Source organism: Haliotis cracherodii, unplaced genomic scaffold (assembly GCF_022045235.1).
Source record: "Haliotis cracherodii isolate W230 unplaced genomic scaffold, xgHalCrac1.p SCAF_22, whole genome shotgun sequence".
In the NCBI taxonomy this organism is placed as follows: Eukaryota; Metazoa; Mollusca; class Gastropoda; order Lepetellida; family Haliotidae; genus Haliotis; species Haliotis cracherodii.
The window spans coordinates 11922236-11944810 of record NW_027266278.1 but is presented as its reverse complement, the minus strand read 5'-3'; the positions used below and the strand labels follow the sequence as shown (position 1 = coordinate 11944810).

At 38.3% G+C, this 22575-nt stretch overlaps 1 pseudogene; it reads left to right on the top strand.

Annotated features, from left to right (window-relative positions):
- LOC139471209 (probable UDP-sugar transporter protein SLC35A4) overlaps positions 1 to 22301 on the top strand; it is a 37712-nt pseudogene extending 15411 nt beyond the window's left edge.
- The last annotated feature ends 274 nt before the right edge of the window (positions 22302 to 22575 follow it).

Here is a 22575-nt window from a genome sequence, read left to right as displayed (position 1 = left end):
GCAGATCGAAATCTACCATAATTTACATTAAAGTACAATATGGTGGAAATTGTCTTTCAGATATTGTTTATTTTGTTACAGATTTTTAGATATGATTTTAGGTAAATCACAAAAATCGCAATAAGCCTATATCTATTAATATTGAAAATTACTCTAGCAGTAATAATTCTTTAAACATGAAATATCATCATTGTCAATGGTTTTCGTTCCCGCAAAATATTTTAATTTAATTCCCATTAAATCATTCTTTGAATATTTTAGCATTTCTATGAAGAGACGGACTGAAATAAAAAAAAGCTTAGTTAATATAGGAAAATTAATGGTTTGGAATTGTTTACAACATAAGTGATTCACTGGTCGTGGAAGCTTACTGATATACATTTTAGTATCATGTATTCTACAATTGATAATGTATTTGTACAACAATCTCTGTGTCAAAAGCATTTCAGAAAACCAAAACACAGACTCTATGCAGCAGGTTTCATAGACTTTCGTCAGACAGAAATAAACTGTTTATGTACTTCTTAGGAAAGGTGTGCATGGGAAAATGTTTAGAATTCTAAAAGATATGTAATACAAGGTCTCAGATTGTGTTAGAAAATCTGCCTGTGTTATGCATCATAAATATTGTTTTGAGACAGTACAATAGTTGTCCCACCTATCCATGTGCCAAAATGTATCTCATGTATTGTATTCTTTGCCATGCTGCATTTGATACCGAATAAACTTCTTCTTCTTTAGTATATAATAATACAACTGTAAAAAACGATTATAAGTCGTTTTAATTAATTTACTAGAAATGATAGCAAGATGTTTATGAACTCAGAGAAACATGGTCAAGCAATGATATAAATTTTAATCTAATCAATTGATTATTCCAACCAATTATTTAATTGATGCCTTATCAAAGTCAGATTAATATGATTTAGTTGCTGAACTAACAAACACTAAACTATTCATAGTACAACATCCACTTTGGTATAAAACTTAGCTTGGTGGCCCTTTCCATGGGAAATTATATAATTTCTTTTTAAATGATATATTTTTTAAAAAGATAGTGTTGAAAGTGATTATCAATTTAATAACGCATCAAATATATTTCAAGACACAAACACTGCAAATACGAAAACGTCGTTTTTTTCCGTATATGGTCATTGGACGGAAAAACGACTAAAAATTCATTAAAATTGATTAATTGGTCAGCGTCTAGAAAGTGTCCAGAAAAGGGTCGAGTTTTTCAAGCGTAAAATGGACGGAAAAACGATGCTTTTTGCTCCGCCTTGTACAACTGTTAACGGCCAATCAGATGGCGCTGGTCCCCCGACGCACGTGATGTCCAAGGCTTCCTTTCGGAAGCTTTAGGTTTCGTATTTCTGGCATGCCTTGCTCTAGTATCTGTCGCGCGCAGTGCAGCGAGATTTGCTGATAAGCTAGTTTTAGGATATGTTACATGTTAATGGAATTCAGACACGCGCCAAGAAGTCAAACCAAACAATGTTACTAAGTTTATTGTGGTAACGGCTATGTACAGTTACCCCTATCGGATAATGGGTTTTGTTTCATTTGGTTATAACAATAACTAATTTTTTAATGTGAAGTTTACAAGATATACGACTGGGACGCGAGGTCGGTCACATGACGTTCTTCACGTGACTGTATTCTTGAAAAGGCGTAAACACTGACTGCTTCCACATTCCTGGGGAAAACCCTTGGAATTCCGTGGTACGAATTCATACAGAAGCGTGGTTGCAAGCCCATTTAAGGATACCCTCGCTACAACCCATCCCAGAGAGAAAAACCACGAAAAAAAATCCAAACTGTGACAATTTACAGAAATCTATGAATTTACCTTAGTATCTATTTGACACATCTTCACAATCACCTTTCAATGATCGGCCATTTGATCAGTGATGCCAAAGGCTTGAAATAGCCACAGGTTAATTAACAACTTCGAAAATATCTCCCGTCACGTTTATCGTGTCGGCCATTTTGACGTATTGTACTTGATGTAAATGTATTACGACGCTCTGTCATTGTAATTGACTTTCTGAGGTAATTCTGTAAAAGATCTTCTCATCTAATGAGGATATTGTTTGGAATATATTCCTTGTAAACATACTAAAACATATGTTCCTCGCTTTGGGGGGAACTATTTTGTTCCGGGGTGGCCCATTAAATCTAGTAGTAAGTCAAGGCACCATGCGTGATCTGTTATTTTATGTGTTTAAATTACGATTTGGGGCGTTAATAAAATACACTGAGGCAAGTATATTCTATTCAAATCAATTGTATAATTGAATATGCTTTCTTTTACATATTACATAACATCACTGCACAAAATATGAACAGTTGCAGTAACACACTACGGTAATCGCATTAAACATCATTTTCAACTGTACAGTATTTCAGTATTTCAGTTATATCATGGTGTATCAGACTGATGTGGGATAAAAATCCGAAGTGGTTCAGGTCATCCAATGGGTGTTCGGGAAAAGGTGAGCGTATCCTGCCACACAAGTGGCACCCGTCACAAACACATGCAAGGACAAGTCAATTGTTCACCTGAACAAAGCACGGAAACACACAATGATGCCCGTCCTCAGTTTTACCGAGCATGTAAATTATTTTGTCCGTCAAAAACATGGACGAGTATAAACAATATGTTCATTCACGTAATACATGTCATACATTTGAAAAAATGTATTGACTCGGAGCATTATTGTTAATCACAGCGTATACAGTTGAACTCATCACCCATCCCATTATTGATAACCCTTCTTGAAGATCTATTAAATCAGAAGCTGCAACACTCTATCTTTTAACTGGCATGTCAGACTTCTATTTCATTACTCAGTTTTATTTGCACGGATTACCATGGAAGGGACATTGTCTCGTTGTCGCATTGTCGCCTTGACGCCTTAATAAAAACAAGCAAAACGTGTCAAAATTAACAAAAGCGCGACAATTGGCCATTTGTCGCATTGTCGCGTGTTCGCATTGTCGCTCTTTGATAATCCTTTTCTTTATTTTACAAAAGGGCGACGATGCCGTAACGCGACATTTTCAAGGTCAAAATATGTCTCGTTGTCGCATTGTCGCCCCATCACAAATGTGTATAAAAGGCGTAAAGTTCAGTTATTGTTACAGTTAGGAAGTTCAACCTGATAAATGTACGTCTTGAAATGAAAAAACAAGTCCGTCCGCGAGACCATAACGTTTTATTGTGAGCTCTTCTCTAAAAGTGCTTAGTGTTCAACTCCCAGTTCCAGTGGTCTTCCGGAAGATCTTACTCTTGACCGTATTAGACAACTGACGAGTGCACGCCTGACCTGTGACCTCGTTGCAACCCTCGTGATGTGTTTGCCGAAGGGAGAGGTGTAGGAAATGTGTGCTCCAGCCCAGCGCAGAGCTCGCGACACACTGTATACTGATGTATACAGTATATTGCAGTTGATATACTGTATACTGCATGCGATACTTATTTGCGGAAATGTTACAACTTTCAAGATTCAAGATTCAATTGCATATATTTCATATACAACAGACCGCCGTCATATATCACTGGAATACTGCTGAGAGCGGCGTTAAAACAAATTGTTTTCATAATGGAGCGCTGCAGTCATTTAAAATAGAACCGTATACATATGTACATGTAGTACCAACTCACTCTATTTGTTTCGAATATTCAGCAGAAAATATATTATTAACCAGGTCTTTGGGAATAGATATCAGATTTTTATAAGCAGCCACATAGGGATGATAAAGGACCCCTCGCTGATTAGGTTCTTGTTTACTTAAGAGCAGAGTTGGCCATGTTAGATGATATAACCAAAATCCGGGAGCTCCGGCGGAGGGCAAGCTGGTCTTGTTAGTGTATTGTATGAGCTGTGACGTTGACCCAAGAGAATAATGTAAAACATGAGACCAACTCAAGTCTATAATGATTGGGAAAGTCTAGATTTCCACAGCTCTAGCCAGAAATTAAGAATTGTTCTATGCTCCATTTTCATTGTATTATTTTGATTTTGTAGACATGGATGGACCAACCAGGAAATAAATTGATTGAATATTAATATCACATGTTACCACTGATCCAGTTAAATTCATCACACAATAATAAATTAGTATTTGACATTACGGCATTTGATTATTAGGGCATCATGATCATGTACATGTTCACTGTAGTAATGTACACACCAGTCAACTTGATTATAATTTTTATCAAAGTGTAGCGCGGCATCAACGATTACTTTATGATATCCTCACTTGTCATCGATGTATTGACATCGAACAATGGACGGCAATTCGAAATTCTTATGGATAGCTTCAATAGGGACAGCGCCGGTGTCAGTACAATTTTCCTAGTTAAAATAAGTATCTACAAAATATAATCTGAAGCAGACAAGAACAATATTTTTTTATTAATGCTTACTTTCATGGATAGAATTAAGGCAATCTAGGCTTGCCAAATCGTTCTAGACTTGAGCTGGATTCCTTTTAAATTTATTCTGTATGGTCTGGGAGACGAACGGGCGTCAGTATCGCATGGAGAACTGGGACAGCCTTAATCAGTGTAATCGGATATGTTGTGGAGTTTCGGTTTGGGGCTGTGTGCTGAATATATAGAATTGCGAGTTATGTATACTCTGTATTCTTTCGTCATGGTAGCATATATATTTTCTATGTTGCTTTTTGAATTATCCACAAATAATGAGAACTACAATGTAAACCTCTCTCTGGAGATATGCAATAATACTACTGAAGGGCATATCTGAAAAATGGGACTTCTCGACAAATATTTCTTTCTTAAATACTACCCGTTACAGGCATTCTGATCATTATATCATACTTTGTACAGTTTAAAAGTCAAATAATGGCAAATTGTGTATCTTTCTACATTTTGAATTAATTATATTTTCTGAAATAAAACCTTAGCATCAGATAGTGATATACACGAATATGATCTATACTATTATAAATGAATTATCAATTTCGTATTATGAATTAGATAAACAGAAATATGAGAGTAAAACAAATTATTTTAATCTATTCTTGTGAATAGATAACGAGAGATCTAGGCAACGCACTAACGTAGCCATTTATGAAAAGTGAAATATTAAAGTGAGTGAGTGAGTGAGTATGGTTTTACGCCGCTTTTAGCAATATTCCAGCAATATCACGGCGGGGGACACCAGGAATGGAAATATTAAAAGTTTAGGGGTTTGAACATGCACATTGAATGACAGGGAAGAAAGCAACGCAATAATTAAATTATGAATCAAATTATGTTATAAATATAACAGAATATTTAGAAAATATAAGTTTAATTTCTCATTGTTGGCAGGTGTTTAATAATTATATAGATTTTGTTTGATTGTTTGTTGTTTAACGCCGCACTCAGCAATATACCAGCTATATGACGGTAGTTCGTAAATAAACCAGTCTGGACCAAACAATTTAGTCATTATCATCAAGAGCACCGATCTACGCATTTGGGATACGATGACATGCATCAACCAAGTCAGCGAGCCAAGTCGCCTTCGTACAAGCACGGGTTGTTGAATGCCTATTCTAACCCGGATCTTCACGGGTATTTTTTTAAATAATAAGGTACAATGAAATTCTGTATATGTCCATAATAAGTGTGTATAAGTAGATGGATTATATGTCCATACACGCCAAGTAAATGGTATATGCATTAATTTAAATGCAAATGATTCAATGATGAGTTCTTTCACAAGTCCATATTTCAAGGCATGTATTTGATATTCATAGTAACTCCACAAAAGCTACACAATGGCAACAAAACGGTACCAGCATCACAGTTACCAATAATACATGAGATACATATAATTACTTTAAAGTTAAAACATGTATCTAAATAGAAAATTAGAAGGATACACTTCCGACATTTTTCTTATTTTGTTTTCGTTTGGAGAGAGAAGTTGTGATTGGTATCTGATGGGTGCAAACAGGTGTTCCCTTCCGCCCAGGCCTTGCGGCAATGCTATAGCCCAAAATGAAACAAGCCTTGTTCAACAGGTTCAGACTCAAATTTCTATCCCACTTGGGCTCCTTTTAAATTTAAATATAATTTCTCGTGTCGATATGTGTCAGAAGAAATGAAATATTACAGCACTGGTGAATAGGTTATATGCGCATGTCAGCGTCGATCCTATAATATCCTTTTATGCAAAATACATATTTACTGATGAATTAAGGTAGTAATACTACGCAAATATATGTCCAGATGCATACATCAGTATCATCTCGTGATCTTAATTCGTGCTTTGAGCCCTTTTTCTACCGGAGATTCTGGGGTGTTACATCACACCAGAAAGCCAGGTCCAAATTCAAGTCATAATTTCATGGTCCGTCTTGTATGTTGGAAACCAATATCGCAATATGGCTAAATTTTGCTGAACGTGGTATTAACCCGATTACTCACATTATTATTCCATTTTCTACAGTCATCTACGAACACTAGCTTTAAGGAGGTATATCTGTATCATCCAAATGTCCATACATATATGTCCACATTTATATGTATAAAGCAAGTCGTCCTGCACTCTTCCTTAAAAGATAAATGTTAAGCATTTCCTCTGTATGGATTTATATAATGTAATATCGTTTTAATGTAATGCTGATGCAGTAAACGTACCACAGACCTGATGCTAGAATAACATCTAATTTCTGAAATGAACATATTTTACAGAAAAATACAGTTGTTTAAACAATACTTATAAAATATAAGAACAAGGAGCCAAGAGCCAAATATTGGGATGTGTTGGACATATTTGTTTCGGGGTCTTATGACAGACAAACCTGATGCCTTTAAGTATAAAGATAAGTAAGTATAGATGTTGTACATATTCAAATATGTTCGTGATTAACCCAACCTTGAAAAATATTGAAAGATGAGTGGTAACTATTTATGTCATTATTTCAAATTAGAATGAGAGCACATCAGGAAAGCATGGTACTTTAATATACGTATCTTGTTAACCCAATATTCTTTTTTAAGTAAGAGCAGCATGTATATTGAGAGTATAGGTTTGGTGCGTGACTTATCACACAGTACTTTCAGAAAGTGTGCATATTCTGTTTATCGGCAATAAATAACATAAGACGATTCATACGGGTAAATACGATTTACTTCAGAACTAGTATAGATTATTTCAGGTTAGGGGGAAATGTATGTAATAAACAGAACTTTGGCCGGGTTTGAAGGATTTGGGTCCTGGCTTGGGCTGTGTGTTGGACGTGTAGATGGCATTTCCAGGTTTGACGTATCAATGACAAAAATGATGTCAGATGCAATTCTTTGCCTTTTCGGGTGAAAAATTGGCTTGCCTTTGGTTGTGTTTGTGGCGGGTGCCACTAGTGGATCGGAATGAGCTCGCGTTTTTGCGAGCATCCAATGTCATCATTTATTATGATGAATCATGAAAGATGCTCCTGATGTTGTCGCAATGGTGCAGTTGGCGCTACTTTTGGCAAGGGTTTCTCATGATAATGGAAATGCTTATGTCGCTTTTGCTGACCGATAAACATGAAAAGATATAATGTTAGTGAAAATGGTCATGTAATTAAGAAACAAACGACGAGTGGGAGTTGTTTATTGTACGATAAACAACGACCGAGACTCGTTTATTTCTATATGAGATATAAACATTACGTACAGCCTCTTTTAGGGTGTTAAATTAGGAAAATATACACGCTTAACAATATTTACCCGTACTTAAATAATGATGATTCCTTTAATAGAATCCGACAGAGGCCATGCTTGATAAATCCATGGTCCCGCATATTCTCACAATTTTCTCGTCAATCATCTGTACCTTTCCAACCAATACCGATTGTCATATCACTCTCACTTTCGGATTCTCCAGCAACATTTATTTGGAACAACTCACTAGACACCTACCTCTCAAAAATAAGGTCAAATTTACAAATTTTACTTTTCAAGTTGCGAGTGCATGTTCGAATCTCAATAAATGACGTCATGATAGAACAATGTTTTATCTTGAAATAAATATAACTTCCTTCTTTGTTCTTTGTGATTTATCGCGTAGCTATCTTATATCATGAAATGCCAATTTCTAATTGCTTTATCATGACGTATCCGTGTCATGTAGCAATAACATACACACATATCGTTGACTTCGACGTTGAATTGTGTCATGAAATATGATTATCCTCTTGTGTGCAATATTTCTGTTTGATAAATCTACCATATTCTTACTTTAAGAATAGCGACTATACATTATTATATATCCCTTATCAGGTCTCTGTAACATTTGCAAAATGATACAAATATACAAATACAACTGAACCTAAATGTAATGTTTTAATATCCTTACGTTGCTGAGTGCAGCATTTAACAACAAACAAACAAAACATAATATCTTTAAGAATTATGTTAACAATGCTGATGCTAAAAATAATCTCACAATCTCCATACCTCTTTCTCTCTATGAAACAAATAACTTTTTTTTAATAATCTGAAGGAATAATAATGGCAATACTATCATAATTATCATCATTATGTTACTTATCCTCAAGTGAAGTAGTCCTCCACACTATACATTCAGTGAAGAAGCCCATGAACATATGAACTATGTAACATACATTCATGGAAATTAGATGAACAGTTGAAGTAAGCAAATGATATTATTCGGTCGAACGTCTATCAGCCATCTATTCTATTCATGAAGAACATTTCACGTGGGACCAACAGAGGGAATTATGACTATCGACTTGCTAATCATTTTTTATATTCATGCCAGCTCAAACGATCTATTGGCTTGATTTATTGTTATGGTATCCACAAAATAAGTAGGATCCGATTTTTTCCGTTTTTGTTGAAATAAAACTGAATAATATTTGCTGTTTACATATCAAAGTTTGCCAAATTGTTACAAAATGTTTGCCCACAGCAAGGCTACGTATCCCCAACATATTGTGCTAGGCACAGTATCACTGGACTGAGGGAGGTCGGTATTCCTCCTTGTGGGTCACCTGCTTGGCAATATGGGACGGGAAAACTGCAGGGGGTGAGGGCAGTTAAGTTGATGGTACAGACAGATAAGAGAGATCATTTTACAAATGTGAAACCTCAGTCCACAAAGGAAGAGGCGAAAGCTGAAACTTGGTGAGGTTTACAGAACAAAGGCAGTTATTTCTAGTTTCTTACTGACTCTCGAAGATACATTTAATAAAACAATTAATGTGTGTGTGCGTGTGTGTGCGTGTGCGTGTGCGTGTGTGTGTGTGTGTGTGTGTGTGTATGTGTGTTTGTGTGTGTGTGTGTGTGTGTGTGTGTGTGTGAGGTAGAAGAATAATTGTACATCATAAAAATGGCTACGTATGTATTTGGGGTAGATATGTTGAATGCCCGGCCAGTATGACCTTTGTGTCACTACAGTTTCAGTCATTAAAATGCGTAAAACAGTATTTGAGTGAAAGAAAACACTATAAGTGAGTGAAACAAAAGACCTCAGTACAGGCACGCCCAGTCCCCAAACCCCAAGTCTGCATGTATCAATACTCATACCTGCCACATCCTCAACCACTTAACTTACTCACACAATCATCTGACAACATGTTCCCCAACCCTCGTATCACAACGCATGCACGCATGCACGCACGCACGCACACACACACACACACACGCACGCACGCACGCACGCACGCACGCGCGCACACACACACACACACACACATCACATTCTTCTTTCCCCACCATTATGTCTACGTCAGCCATCATGGATCCATGCGCATGCTTTCATACATAATCCATCCTCCCACTCTTCCCCAACATCCATCGAACTATAACTATATCCGCCCTCATGTATCGGTATTCGTGCTTTCATACATACATACACACCCCTACCAGTCCCCTACATCCATCGCAGTATAACTATGACTATAACCGCCTTCGTGCATCCGCACTTATGTTCACATTGCATTGCATATGCATCGAATTACACGTTTAAAATATCGTAAATATTTTACATGTACATATTATATATCAGCAAACAGAGATTATTATAACGCAATAGATTTCATCCGTCAAAACATCACAGAAAGAGGGGCAGCCTGGAATTTTACAATCGCATCTGAATGCACTAAGACGTTCAACTGGTCAGGAGGTGAGAGTTGCCGAAGATTACAATAAACTTCAGTTACAGATCTCCATTACGAATATCTAAAGTATGAATAAAGATCACAGCTTGCTATGACGTACTTCATGCCTGCAGAATTAGCAATGTCCTTAGCTCTAAATTGTATGTCTAATTGCTTATGTAGACAAAGACCCAAATGTATATAGGCATGACCATATTATATTCTACGCAAATATCACGACATTTAAAAACAAAGCTAGATTGAGTCTTTGAAGGGCATTAAGAACTGATACACACAAGGAAAACTATTTATGGATGTCAACGGAGGAACACTGCGTTTCGGAATATATACTTTCTCCTTCATCAGGTGCATATTATTAAATGCTATGAGGCAGAGAACATATATTTGTACCTGTAAGAACAACAAAAGTAAAAAGATAGCAGGGAACGGAACAAGGGAAGCCAACAGATAACTGGCATGGCGCTGATTACCCCGCCTCCCGTTTGCCCATTGTCCATTTCCCATTACCAATCATTCATAAGTTAAGTTTTGGCTTTAATTTGTTCATTGATAATCAACCATCAACGTCTATTATCTCCACCCTAATATATGTAGTTTACTGAGAAAGTGGTATCCAAACATAATGTGTGTTACTGTTGACCACTTTCTTAAAGGCATTGTTGGTTCAAAGCTTTCGGTCATAGAAGCCGTGCCATTTTTCTCTTGTCAGAGGAGTACACAAAGTATACTTCATCTGGACTAACATTTTTGGTTCGGTGCCTGGGTTAGATCGCCAACTTTGTGTTCTTGCGATTGGGTGCCTCTCACAGTGTGGGTTCAAATCCCGGACGGGACTCAACCCATAAAGTACGAGAATCTGTACTTAACTCAGAAAGTGTTATCCCAATTATAACATTTGTTGTCAAGAAAACACAATAAATGTATATTCGGCTTTGGATGGGTAATGATATCACAGACATATACGGATATTGATGATGACTTGGAGGAGCTTCGTAACGCACGTCTTCTCAATTCAGGGATTGGTAAATCCAAATATGTGCGTGCGTGCGTGCGTGCGTAAATGTGGGCCTGTTGGGTGTTACATAAAACATTCATCTTGAGCGGGATGGTAGTTCGAGTTGGATTAGCATGTTAACTATATGATCTTCTTTAGGCAGAGAATGCCGCGCATGAATGTATTGATGAAATTCCTAGGTACATTGGGCCTTTTCGTCCCCAGGAATACCCACAGTGGAGACTTCAATGGGGATAGGGTGTACACAATGTGCTACCTGGTAGATTGTGTGTCATCAGATTGGACAACGTTGGTCTTTGACTGATTGTGGCGTAAAACACACTTATTCATTTACTTATATCGGAAATTGAATGTTCATCTTAATTGTTATTGTTGAACATGTAATATATTTTTAAAGAAATAAAACAGTGACATAATAACTACAACTTTATGTGAGCGCGAGTAGCGTTTTTGGAATGAGATGAATAAGTCTTATAAAGTTGTAAGCTTCTTCACAACCGTGTAACTATGAATTGACTTTATTGGGTAATCAAAAAAGAGATAGGACCTAAAATAGCCAAATTTCATACGATTTCACTTGTCCACCATCTCTGGATGCAAGGCGAAAACATTTCAGCGCGTTTGAAGCCACTGAGAATGCCCCTTGCAGAGTTGAACGAACATTCTGCGGTGGCGCGGCTGAGTTGACCAGAGGCTATCAGCAGTATTTCCTGTCCAGGTTATTTAGGTCAGTTGTTTGTGTGTGTGTGTGTGTGTGTGTGTGTGTGTGTGTGTGTGTGTGTGTGTGTGTGTGTGTGTGTGTGTGTGTGTGTGTGTGTGTGTGTGTGTTGCGTGCGTGCGTGCGTGTGGGGGGGGGGGCGTGGGGGGGGGCGTGGGGGTGAGATTGGGGGGATAGATGATAGATTTAGCAACAAGTAAGGTCATCTTGAATAGAGGGTATTCGCAGATGGATTAGCATATGAACTATGATTCTCTTTAGGCAGAAAATGAGGATCCACGATGTTGGACCTGGTAGAAGTGTGTTATCAAACCTCACAGCATTGGTTTTTTGACTGACTGTAGCGTCAAAACAAACTCATTCATTTACTTGAACTGAATGTTCACCTTAATTGTTATGGATAGTCACGGAGCCATGATCCAGAGTACAGGGTGTCATTAGATAGAAATAAACTAAGTAATAATAGGATTACCAGAAAAACGGGGTTTTACAAACAAGCCAATAAACTTCGCTCATTAACACCAGAGTAAGTCAGTACAAGATTGAAAACTGCCCCATAATTATGTATGACATGCTTGTCGGGTATTGCTACATATTTATGTGAAAACAAAGTTATTAAAATAAAGAGCAAAACTGATGAAAGTTAACAATAAACGTGTATACGTGTTATATCGTCACTGCAAAAATAATGATTGTTTGTCTTTAGTATTAACATTCAAATACGTTATATCTGTATTAGCGATATTGTCTTTGTTCCATTGGTGAGTCAGCGTTAGCCGTACTATCTCGTAGTATAATTGTATTTCTGAAGACATCACGATACAGTTTTTACAATGCATCACGTCTGCACTAGCGCTTGATAACAGCCTTGTGTTTGGGTGTTTCAGTGGTTTAAATCGCTGCTCTTGCTAGTGTTGATTAAACTTTGATACTATGAACAATATAATGTTATGTGAGAGGTTGACTTTAGAACGGTAACATACTAATAGTATATAGGATGACATAAACAGAACAATGAGAAGTTCGTCCAGATTAGTGTACAGGCAACATTTGATAATTAAAATAATTACATTCAACAACTCCCCTTTTAAGTCCATTTTCCTGACTTATAAGTAAATGCAAGAACAATCGGCCGGAATACAATGTAAAGTTCTTCAACAACTCATCTTGGAATCTCCCATATCACTGGGGATCTTCTTCAATTTAAATGGAGTTACTCGTTACGATTCCGAACCTTCACGTGACTGTGTTTATGAACCATTGTCAAATAGTGGTGACATTAAATCTAGGAAACAATACGCGAAATCGCGCATGCACAGAACGGAAAATTTTGTCAAGGCATTAAGTAATCCGCATGCGCAGAACGATTGATTTCAGTACTTCCGCTAAGCGCTTCGAGTGCAGCGTCAAACGCGGGCCTGTAATCTAAAACGCGGGGACTGACCAATGAAATCTGAGAAGTAGATATACCGGTAGACGCTGTTGCTTGATTGACAATGTCAATCAAGAAAGGGAGGAGCTTAACGCTATCGTTCTCTCCCAGTAAATTCCGATGTCAAATAACGACGTTATTTGGACGGAAAAACGATGGTTTGAAAAGGTCCAAATAACGTCGTTTTTCCGTCCAATGACCATATACAGAAAAAAACGACGTTTTCGTGTTTGCAGTGAAAGAATTTGACAAAATACAAAGGCAGTATCGCTCTGTCACACCCTGATAAGGCATTTTACAGAGTGCCTGATCAATTCAGACCCAGAATAAATTATATAATTCGTGATACATGTCATATTACTGTGATGAAATGTATATTTAACCCAAAATGTAATTCTTTACCATGATGTGAAGAGATTGTCAATATTTGATAACTGAGCAAGATCTAGTGTTCATATTTTGGTTATTTACATATTGTTCAAGATTTGGTTATGATTATGTTGAAAATGAGCTTCATATTTACCTGACTGTGATTTTGCTGGCTTTAGGACATTTTTATCTTGTTTTTTGTTATACTTTCGATAGGATTTTACCAAACGTTAGAACAACTTAGAACGGTCAGTATCCTAGAAAAGGAACTGGTCTGAATCCCTGTTTGTGTGTATTTTTATTATTTAAGGAAAAGTCATGTTCTTACTTGTATTTGTGAAGCATACTTGGGATGTGTGTTTAAATATTGAATGATATCGGTATATCGGCATCTATGAGACAGACTATAGCATGGTAAGGAGTGGTGCTGGTCGGAGGGTTTGCGGTAGGAATGCGACGGTACCATATTTTCTTTGATGACGGTAGTGAGAGCGATTAAAGCTTGACGCGAATCACCTTATCAGTTGACATGCCGGGTAGCGCTTCCGGCCACCTGTGCACAGATATCTTGGCGCATATGTTAAAACCAGTCCTTGAATATGAAGTACTATCAATAAATCGAACCAAAATGGGACATTTAGACTAACATTTAGTCTCTGAAATCTTATATTACACAATATGCTTCTTGACTCTAAAAATTTAAAAAATTCCCTATGCTGATTGTGGAATAGAGCTAGTGGGAGGACGTGTGGTAGGAGAATTTCGATGATGTATCGATGTAAGATTGCCCTGGATATGGATCATACCTGTCCTGCCATAACGCTACCCACACCAAACCTGTCCCCCTTCCTGTTCGCAGTTTCCGGCGTAACGTTCTCCCCGACGTCTGTAGACCCGTTCTCTTCCATCCCCTTGACGGAGGAGATATCTTGATTAGTCGCTGAACCAGACATCCCACCATCGCAGTTCAGGCCTTACCCTGTGTTGACGACACCAATGCAGTCGTTGTTGACGATATTGTCGACTCACGCGTCGAACATGACGTCTTGCTCGTAGACCTGCTGCTCTGTCACTGACAGTATAACACATTAAACCTCTTGGTTTTGTACTTCTTGGTCCGCTTATTTTGCTTTTATGGCCCCAAATACGCGTTTTGCGTTTCTTATTTTTAAGAGTATATTTGCATTTAAATGTATGTTATTTCATGCATATGTAATACGTGTCACGTCACATGTGATTTGTAAAATGAAATATGTATTATTTAGTGTTATGTCCTAAAGGCATGTGGTGTCTAGTGCAATCAAAAAATATGTATTCTTTATCAGTAACAGTCATGTTGCTCACAGGTAATTTTGTTTATTAAAGCTTTGAATTTATTAGATATTTAAGTTTTTGAACCCTATGCCTTTCAGGTTATATAGGTTTTACTTAGAGCACCAGATATATAACGTGGGCAATGTAAATGTGATTTATTTATACATTTTCACATGAATTGCAACTTGTGCTTGTGTTTACGGTTTCCAATACGTTCCATACAGTTACGATGGAAGGTAAAATCAAAATTTAGTTATCCCGCCCTCGGATGAACAATATATTATTGACATGCTATATATTGACAACATAATACACGCATGACTCAATATGATTCAGTTTACCCCCCATATACAATTTGACAACTAAACTATAACCCAAAACACAGTATAACCCTCCTCTTTAGGTATTTTTGACACGCGACTGGTACCAAAATATGAGCCAACTTCATCGCCCGCGCAATCAAGTTTCGCCGGCTGTGACGCCACAGCGAAGAGCCAGTGTTTGTCCCCCTAATGCCTAAAACGAGGACGGCAGCTTGTGGGCAGGGCTTATCGATCGGGACGGGATCGGTGTATTGTCATCATCCAGTGAAAGAGTTCCTGACCAGCCGGGTTCAGGTTCCATCACTGGTATAAGTATCTGTGTCCTTATTTTAGTCTCCTGCAAACGTTACATTACGGCATTGTGTGATAATTACGATGAATATCGATGCAATATGGGTAGGAGATGATACAATTTTGCTTTTGATTTTACGAGCGCTTCTGAAAGTTCTGCGCTGCGTTTTGAGTAATAAGTAACGTTTACTATGAAACTCCTACGCACTGAGATGTTCACAACATACTTACTCCTTTGTTCATTACATACTGTATAAAGCTAAGTATACATATCTAACACAATCCGTTGTGAGTTCAGAAACAATATGCTACTGAAATAAAATACTTAAATGAACATGAATTGTTCACTAAAGAATGTGAAAATTGCTACATAAAAATATGAATGTGAGTTATGCCTCGTCTAATTGCCTTGTTTAACGACCATAGAAGATCATCTACTTATATCCCTTGTATAGTACACAGTAGAAGCTGGTTGAATGGAATGTTGACTGAAAATATCGGGGCTCATAGGGCAAAATAGCAGACCGGGTGCACAAAATACTGACTTAAAAAATGACTAACAGGGGACAAAAGGTGCCTGGGTGAGCAACATACTGACTTAAAATGTGTTCACTTATAGGACTGGGGAAACGGGATACTGACTTAGACGGCCCCGACAAACAGAGAACTGACTAACAGGGCATTGTATAGCTAGTATCTGGGGCTGGCGATCTTATCAACCTCATCCAATGCTGATAAGTAAAATACAGTTCACTTGTCGATGCAGGAAGTTGAGAGGCGTGCAGTGGATATCCCTGGGAGTTCTGAGCATATCCGGCATCAGAGACAGGTTGGTCAACACTTCACCTAACTTAGAAATATTCCGTGAAGTGTTTTAAGATCTATGTCTTTGATAAAGTGGTTGTAAAAGCGGGCTAATAATTGTATATGAAAATCCAATAATGCTGCACCATTCAACCGTCAAAGAAGGACAGACCAAATGGATGCATTACTAATACCATTAATGTGTAAAGTGTAACCTTCACTGCCTAGATATATATGACGATATGGAAGGCGTTACCTCTTATCTTTAGAATCTCTCTTTGTTTTAGTATGATGGCATGCACTACAAAAGGAGACCTGATGTTTCATGTATCGCGGTGTCTCTTTGTCCAGCTATGGCGGTATGCAGAACAAGGCTTCCGTCTGGTCAGGAGAGATACACATGACAGTCTTCTCATGATGTGCGCCTACTGTTGGATATCAGGCCTCGCCGGTGTCTACACGGAATACATATTAAAGAAACAATATGAGGTGAGGCACTGACTATAATATAGTATAGTATATAGTATAGTATAGTATAGTATATATAATCGTGCGTATATTATCCTATTATCTTATTATCCAGTTGTTGATCACTTGCGGGAAAAAGGTACTAGCGTCTGAATCGGAACGTCCCTTTGTATTAATAAAGAGGCCAACACTGTCTTCGATGCAGTCAAAATATGTTTCATAAAATGGTGTCCGTTTCTAGTAAAGGTGTCAACGTTGTAATGAATGCTGTGTGTGAAATTGAATCATTATCACTTTGAAATCTGGATTATGTAAAGTGCTTGATATTTATATACCTCTAAAATTGTGAGTTAGCATACAAGTAAAAGTACGTTTTAAAACCTAATGAGATGTCCTAGGAGACTATCTTGCCAGGGCTTACTCCATCGTTAATTAATATTTTCTCCAAATGCTTGTCCAGACATCCCTCCACGTTCAGAACACCCTGTTGTACACATTCGGCATCGTCCTGAACGGGGCAGTGTGGGCCTTGCAGGAGGCAGTGAGCGACAAGGAAGGGGGTAAGCAAAAAACACACCCAAAACGGTGTGGTCAGACCCTCCTTAGTCGGCATATAGATACATGTATGTAACACTGTTGTCAGAGGGATTATATGTTAACCCTGTTTTAATATTGGATTCAGTTTTAGTATTCCCGATATTGACTTTGGCATGATGGCTTAGTGCTAACCAAGCTTATCCCTTTGTGACAATTGAAACCCCCGATCTGATAATTCATAGAGTCGTTAACAACAGCAGAGGTGGAAGGTGTGCTCGGTGAGTTCACACGAAGTAGACATTCTGAGGGGCATCATTCAACATTGATAACAATAACACAAATTCAGGATAATTTATCACCTTGAGATGCCCTATCATGGTAAAGTATTATGTCAATATCCCCCCTGGATAGTCTGTGTGTCAAGCCGGGGATTTTCCTTTGGAGGTCCTGGTACTTCTTCTTTGGTGGGAGCCGCCAGCCAGGACTGCATTAAATCATCTTCAACTCAACAGGAGCCAGGCGATGTCAAAGATGCTGGGATGTGGCTTGCTAATCACTTTCTGGTTATTAAAATAATAGGACAGTTGTCTGTACCTGTATTGTGTCGGACATCAGTTGTAGTCCATGGTTATCTGCAGCTTCTTCAACTCGGTGGAAGGCTCGAGTGTAGATTTTTATCACCTTGTTTGGTAACAGGAGCAACATCTGATCAGGAATCTTAATATGGATGGTATATACATATATGTAGACAGTTCCATCCCCGTACACGACGTCACCAGAACAAAAGTCTTCGCATCAAGTTGACACACCAACTCACTCACTGTACTGTATCGCACAAAGACCATATGTATTATAAGTCCATAATATAGAATTAAACATATCATGATTGTGTACTGTGTTCAACTGCCTCACAGAGAAGTTGGTGTTACGATCATTATTTTGTTTTTGTTACAGAGAGACAATTGATATTGCAGGTAAAAGTGGCCTAAAATCCTAATCCATTTCTATTCACATTGACTAAAGACCATGTGTTCTGAATGTGATGACACGCGAGTCTTTTCCTTACTGCATGTAGAAGACGAACGTTGTTTTTCATATTCATAAGAGAATGTGACCATTCGATATCAAGATAAGGAGGAAGCTTTTCAAAACCAATTTATTCGAAGTGGCGAGCGTTGTTGCATCCCTTAGGGATACTAGATCGTGAGTCTTCATCCCAGATTATGACCCTTGGTTTGTCAGTAGCATACGTATGCTCGAAAGTTTCACTAAAATGGCCAACTTCTAAGACCCGTGCCAAGTACTTCGGTTTCCTCTACATATGCAGCTGACACGACGTGATATAACTCGAAATAACAGAACTTGAGAAATCGATACTGTGAATGTATGTGGCCAAATAAAACAGCAACAAACTTTGGCACTATTTGCAGAATGATTGTTATGAATAATTGAGTTAACTTTAGTGTCGCTATTATCTTCATATATTGTGACACTGTGTTGAATGGAATCCGCGGGTTACACGCGAATAATTTAACAACTGGGCCACCTAACATTCCATTTTCTTACAGTTTCTTAATTGTAACAGCAGGTGTATAAGATAAACATCGTATGTTTTGCGAGTAATATTTTATGCCCGGAATTTTAATTTAGAACCAGTGGCATTAATATTGATCCTTATCGACTTATAACATCCAAACATTATCAGAAACTGTCTATATCACACTCCTTGTAAATAGTGATTTAATTTGATATTTATTTAACGTGGCATCCACTCCTCCATGCCGAATGACACATCTCTTATAATATTGGATTAAGAAAAATATACTTGTCTCAGTGAAAAGTCCTAATAAGCATCAATACCATTTAACGTTTTGCAACAAATCGGGCAGCAAAACACGTTCATTCATTGTACAATGTATATTTCACTGTGTATATTGTGACATACGTAATAATAATACTGCATCTCTCCCCAGGCCTTCAACGGGCTGATAATGTCGGCCATCATGAAGCACGGCAGCAACATCACACGTCTCTTCATCATCTCCTGCGCCATGTTGGTGACGACTCTGCTCTCTGTCGCCATCTTCCAGTTGGCCCTGAACATGTATTATATCTTGGCGTTTATCTTGGTCGTTGTAGCCTTGTACATGTATCACAGATGATACCATTTATATAGGAAGTCCGATACAATATGACTGACTTATTAAGTTCCTGTTTAAAAGTGACCTGAGTATTGTATTGAACATTGCGAGCGAAAAACAACACTTACTCAATAAAAGGTTCCATGTACATTACATTGAATTATAGCTAAAGTGGATATACTTGTCATTAAACTGCATATAATCAGAAATTCTACCATAAATTTGAAATTTACTCGATTCTGATTTAGTCAATCAGAGGCTATTAAATCACAATAACCCCCCTCTGATTGAAACAGCTGGTTTGACGGCCGCATCACCGCGGAAGCTTATATTCATAGAATAGTACTATTTTCATAGTACCATCAAAGGAACTTGGGGCATATTGGGGTCTGAATGTGTGTTTCCAGAATGTATGCAAACAAAAAGTGCTTCCTCCTGTAATTATTATTGCAGTGTACACGGATTTCCTTATCGGAAATAACAACACATGCACCAACTTGCAAGTGTGTTGATACATAGCTTCTCAAATACAACCAGAATTCTCTAAATTCAACATTAAAAAACACCGTCATTTGTATGTGGGTGCCGTATGAATATAACAGCAATAGCTGATGAGTGTTCTCTCAAGGTGTGTAATGTTCGTGTTCATAATAACCTCAACACAAACCTCATTCGGTAAGGAACATCACATCAAATTCGGTTTAGTGAAGGCGAGGGGAGCGGGAGAGACGATCGACTCTTCGAGTCCCCATGTCAGCTATAAGATTTCATACCAATCAAAAGATGTGGTCAAAGTTGTGAAACGTGTTATAATTACTGTTAAGCAGCATCAATTACAATTCAGGACACACCATTGGCTCGGTTGGTAAGGTGAGCTTCTCACATTTGCATTAAGTTCAGCAGTAGTACGTGGAAGTGGCAATTAACGTTCGATGCTTCGACATTTTGCTTCATATACTAAAATAGAGTGACCTCCCATAGTTGTGTACACACTCGGTACCCTCCCGGTATATAGAGCTGCGCTGTGAGGAACTTGTTGATTCACTTCCGGCACGAACTCTGATGATTCGAGAAGCATCGTGAGGTAGCATTTTCTAGAAGACTGGTTGCACCCATGGAAGAGGGTGGGTGATTCAATGTCTTGTAAGACCTGACGTGCGTCTTATCTAATGCCCAGTGAAAACACCGACTTATTGGATCGAGTCAACGTAATGTTGCAAGACAATTTAATGTCAACAGAAACACCATTTGGTGTTTATGGCAACGTTGGCAACAGACGAATGCAATCAGAGACCATCCTCGGAGTGGCAGGCAAGGCGTAACCAATATTCGACAAGACAACTGGATTCGAACAACACACCTACGAAATCGATTTCAGCCAGCAACAGTGACTGCAAGAAGCATTCCTGGCCTTCGACCAATATTTTCACAAACCTTACGTCGCCGCCTCAGATGTGCAGGGATTGTCGCCAGAAGACCTGCCAGACGTCCCATTTTGACAGGAAAGCACCGTCAAGCACGTCTACGGTGGTGCAGACAGCGTCTACGCTGGATGGCCATGCAGTGGGGACTGCAGAGTTCTATTCACCGACGAGTCTCGCTTTCACCTCAGCCACAGCGATGGACGGATTCGAGTGTGCCGACGTCGAGGTGAACGTTACGTCAATCATTGTGTCATGGAAGAAAATCGGTTATGGGGCGGCAGCGTTATGGTATGGGGTGGGATTACAGCCGGATAGAGGACCCGTTTGATAGTGGTAGAGGGAAATCTCAATGGACAGTGCTACCGCGACGAGATCATCGGCCCTTTTGTTCTTCCGTTTTTGCGTCGTCATGGCCCAGGCATTACCGAGGCATTGCGATATACTGTGATATTATAAAGTGGTTTATAGGTAGATATAATACCAATCTATAGATGTAAACACATTTGCTGATACATTTGTGTGTTTAAAGTTAATTTTGACAGGCGGGCCAAGTCGGACCCAACACAAGCCAAACACTTCTGATAGAGACTATGTTGAGAATGTAGAGGGGTAAAAGGCTTCACTTTGATCACCTTGTTTTCTTTAAATGCCACGATCTGAGACCCTACACAGTGGTATATAGGTAGATACTTCTGACAGAGATTTTCTTAAGTAAATACAGTAAAAGTTTGACTTTAATGGCTCCGTTTTCTTTAAATGCGATACACTATGGCATTATAAAGTGGTATGTAGGTAGATATAATACTGATCTATAGATGTAAACACATTTGAAGATACATCTGTGTGTTTAAAGTTGATTTTGAGAGCGCGGGTCAAGTCGGACCGAGCACAAGCCAAACACTTCTGATAGAGACTATGCTGAGAACGGAGAGGGAAAAGGTCTTCACTTTGAGCACCTTGTTTTCTTTAAATGCCGCGATCTGAGACACTATAAAGTGGTATTTGGGTAGATTTAATACCAATCTATTGGTGTGAGTACATTTCGTGTTACATCTGTGAGGTGTAAGTTGATTTTGACAGCCCGGGCCAAGTCGGACCGAACACTTGTGAGACTGTTGAGAGTATGGGGAGAAGAGGTCTACTTAAACCAACGTGTCTGCTTTAAATACGATGAACAGTGACATTATAAAGTGGTATTTACTTAGATATAGTACGTTCCTATCAATATAAACGCTATGCCGACAGATGGAAATCTGTATCACGATAGCTAGAAGTATTTGATACGTTTAAAATCTTATTTCGTTTAACGATTGCTCTTTTACATGTTACCTTGATCAGTGAGTCTTTCACACAGCTCCACTTTCTGGTTTTCAAGTGACTTACTCCGAAATACTTAATTATGGTGCACGTTTTTGGTTGGTGATTGTTTAGTAATGTCATGTGTGTATGGTTCATCAGTAATATGTAGGTATGATCGCCGATAATGAAGTAATTAGCCAATAACACTTTGGCCCGTCTTTGCCCGGCCCGACTTTTAGACAATGCCGCCTTTGTCGCCCAATGGAATGGATAAGCGAGACTGGTTATTGT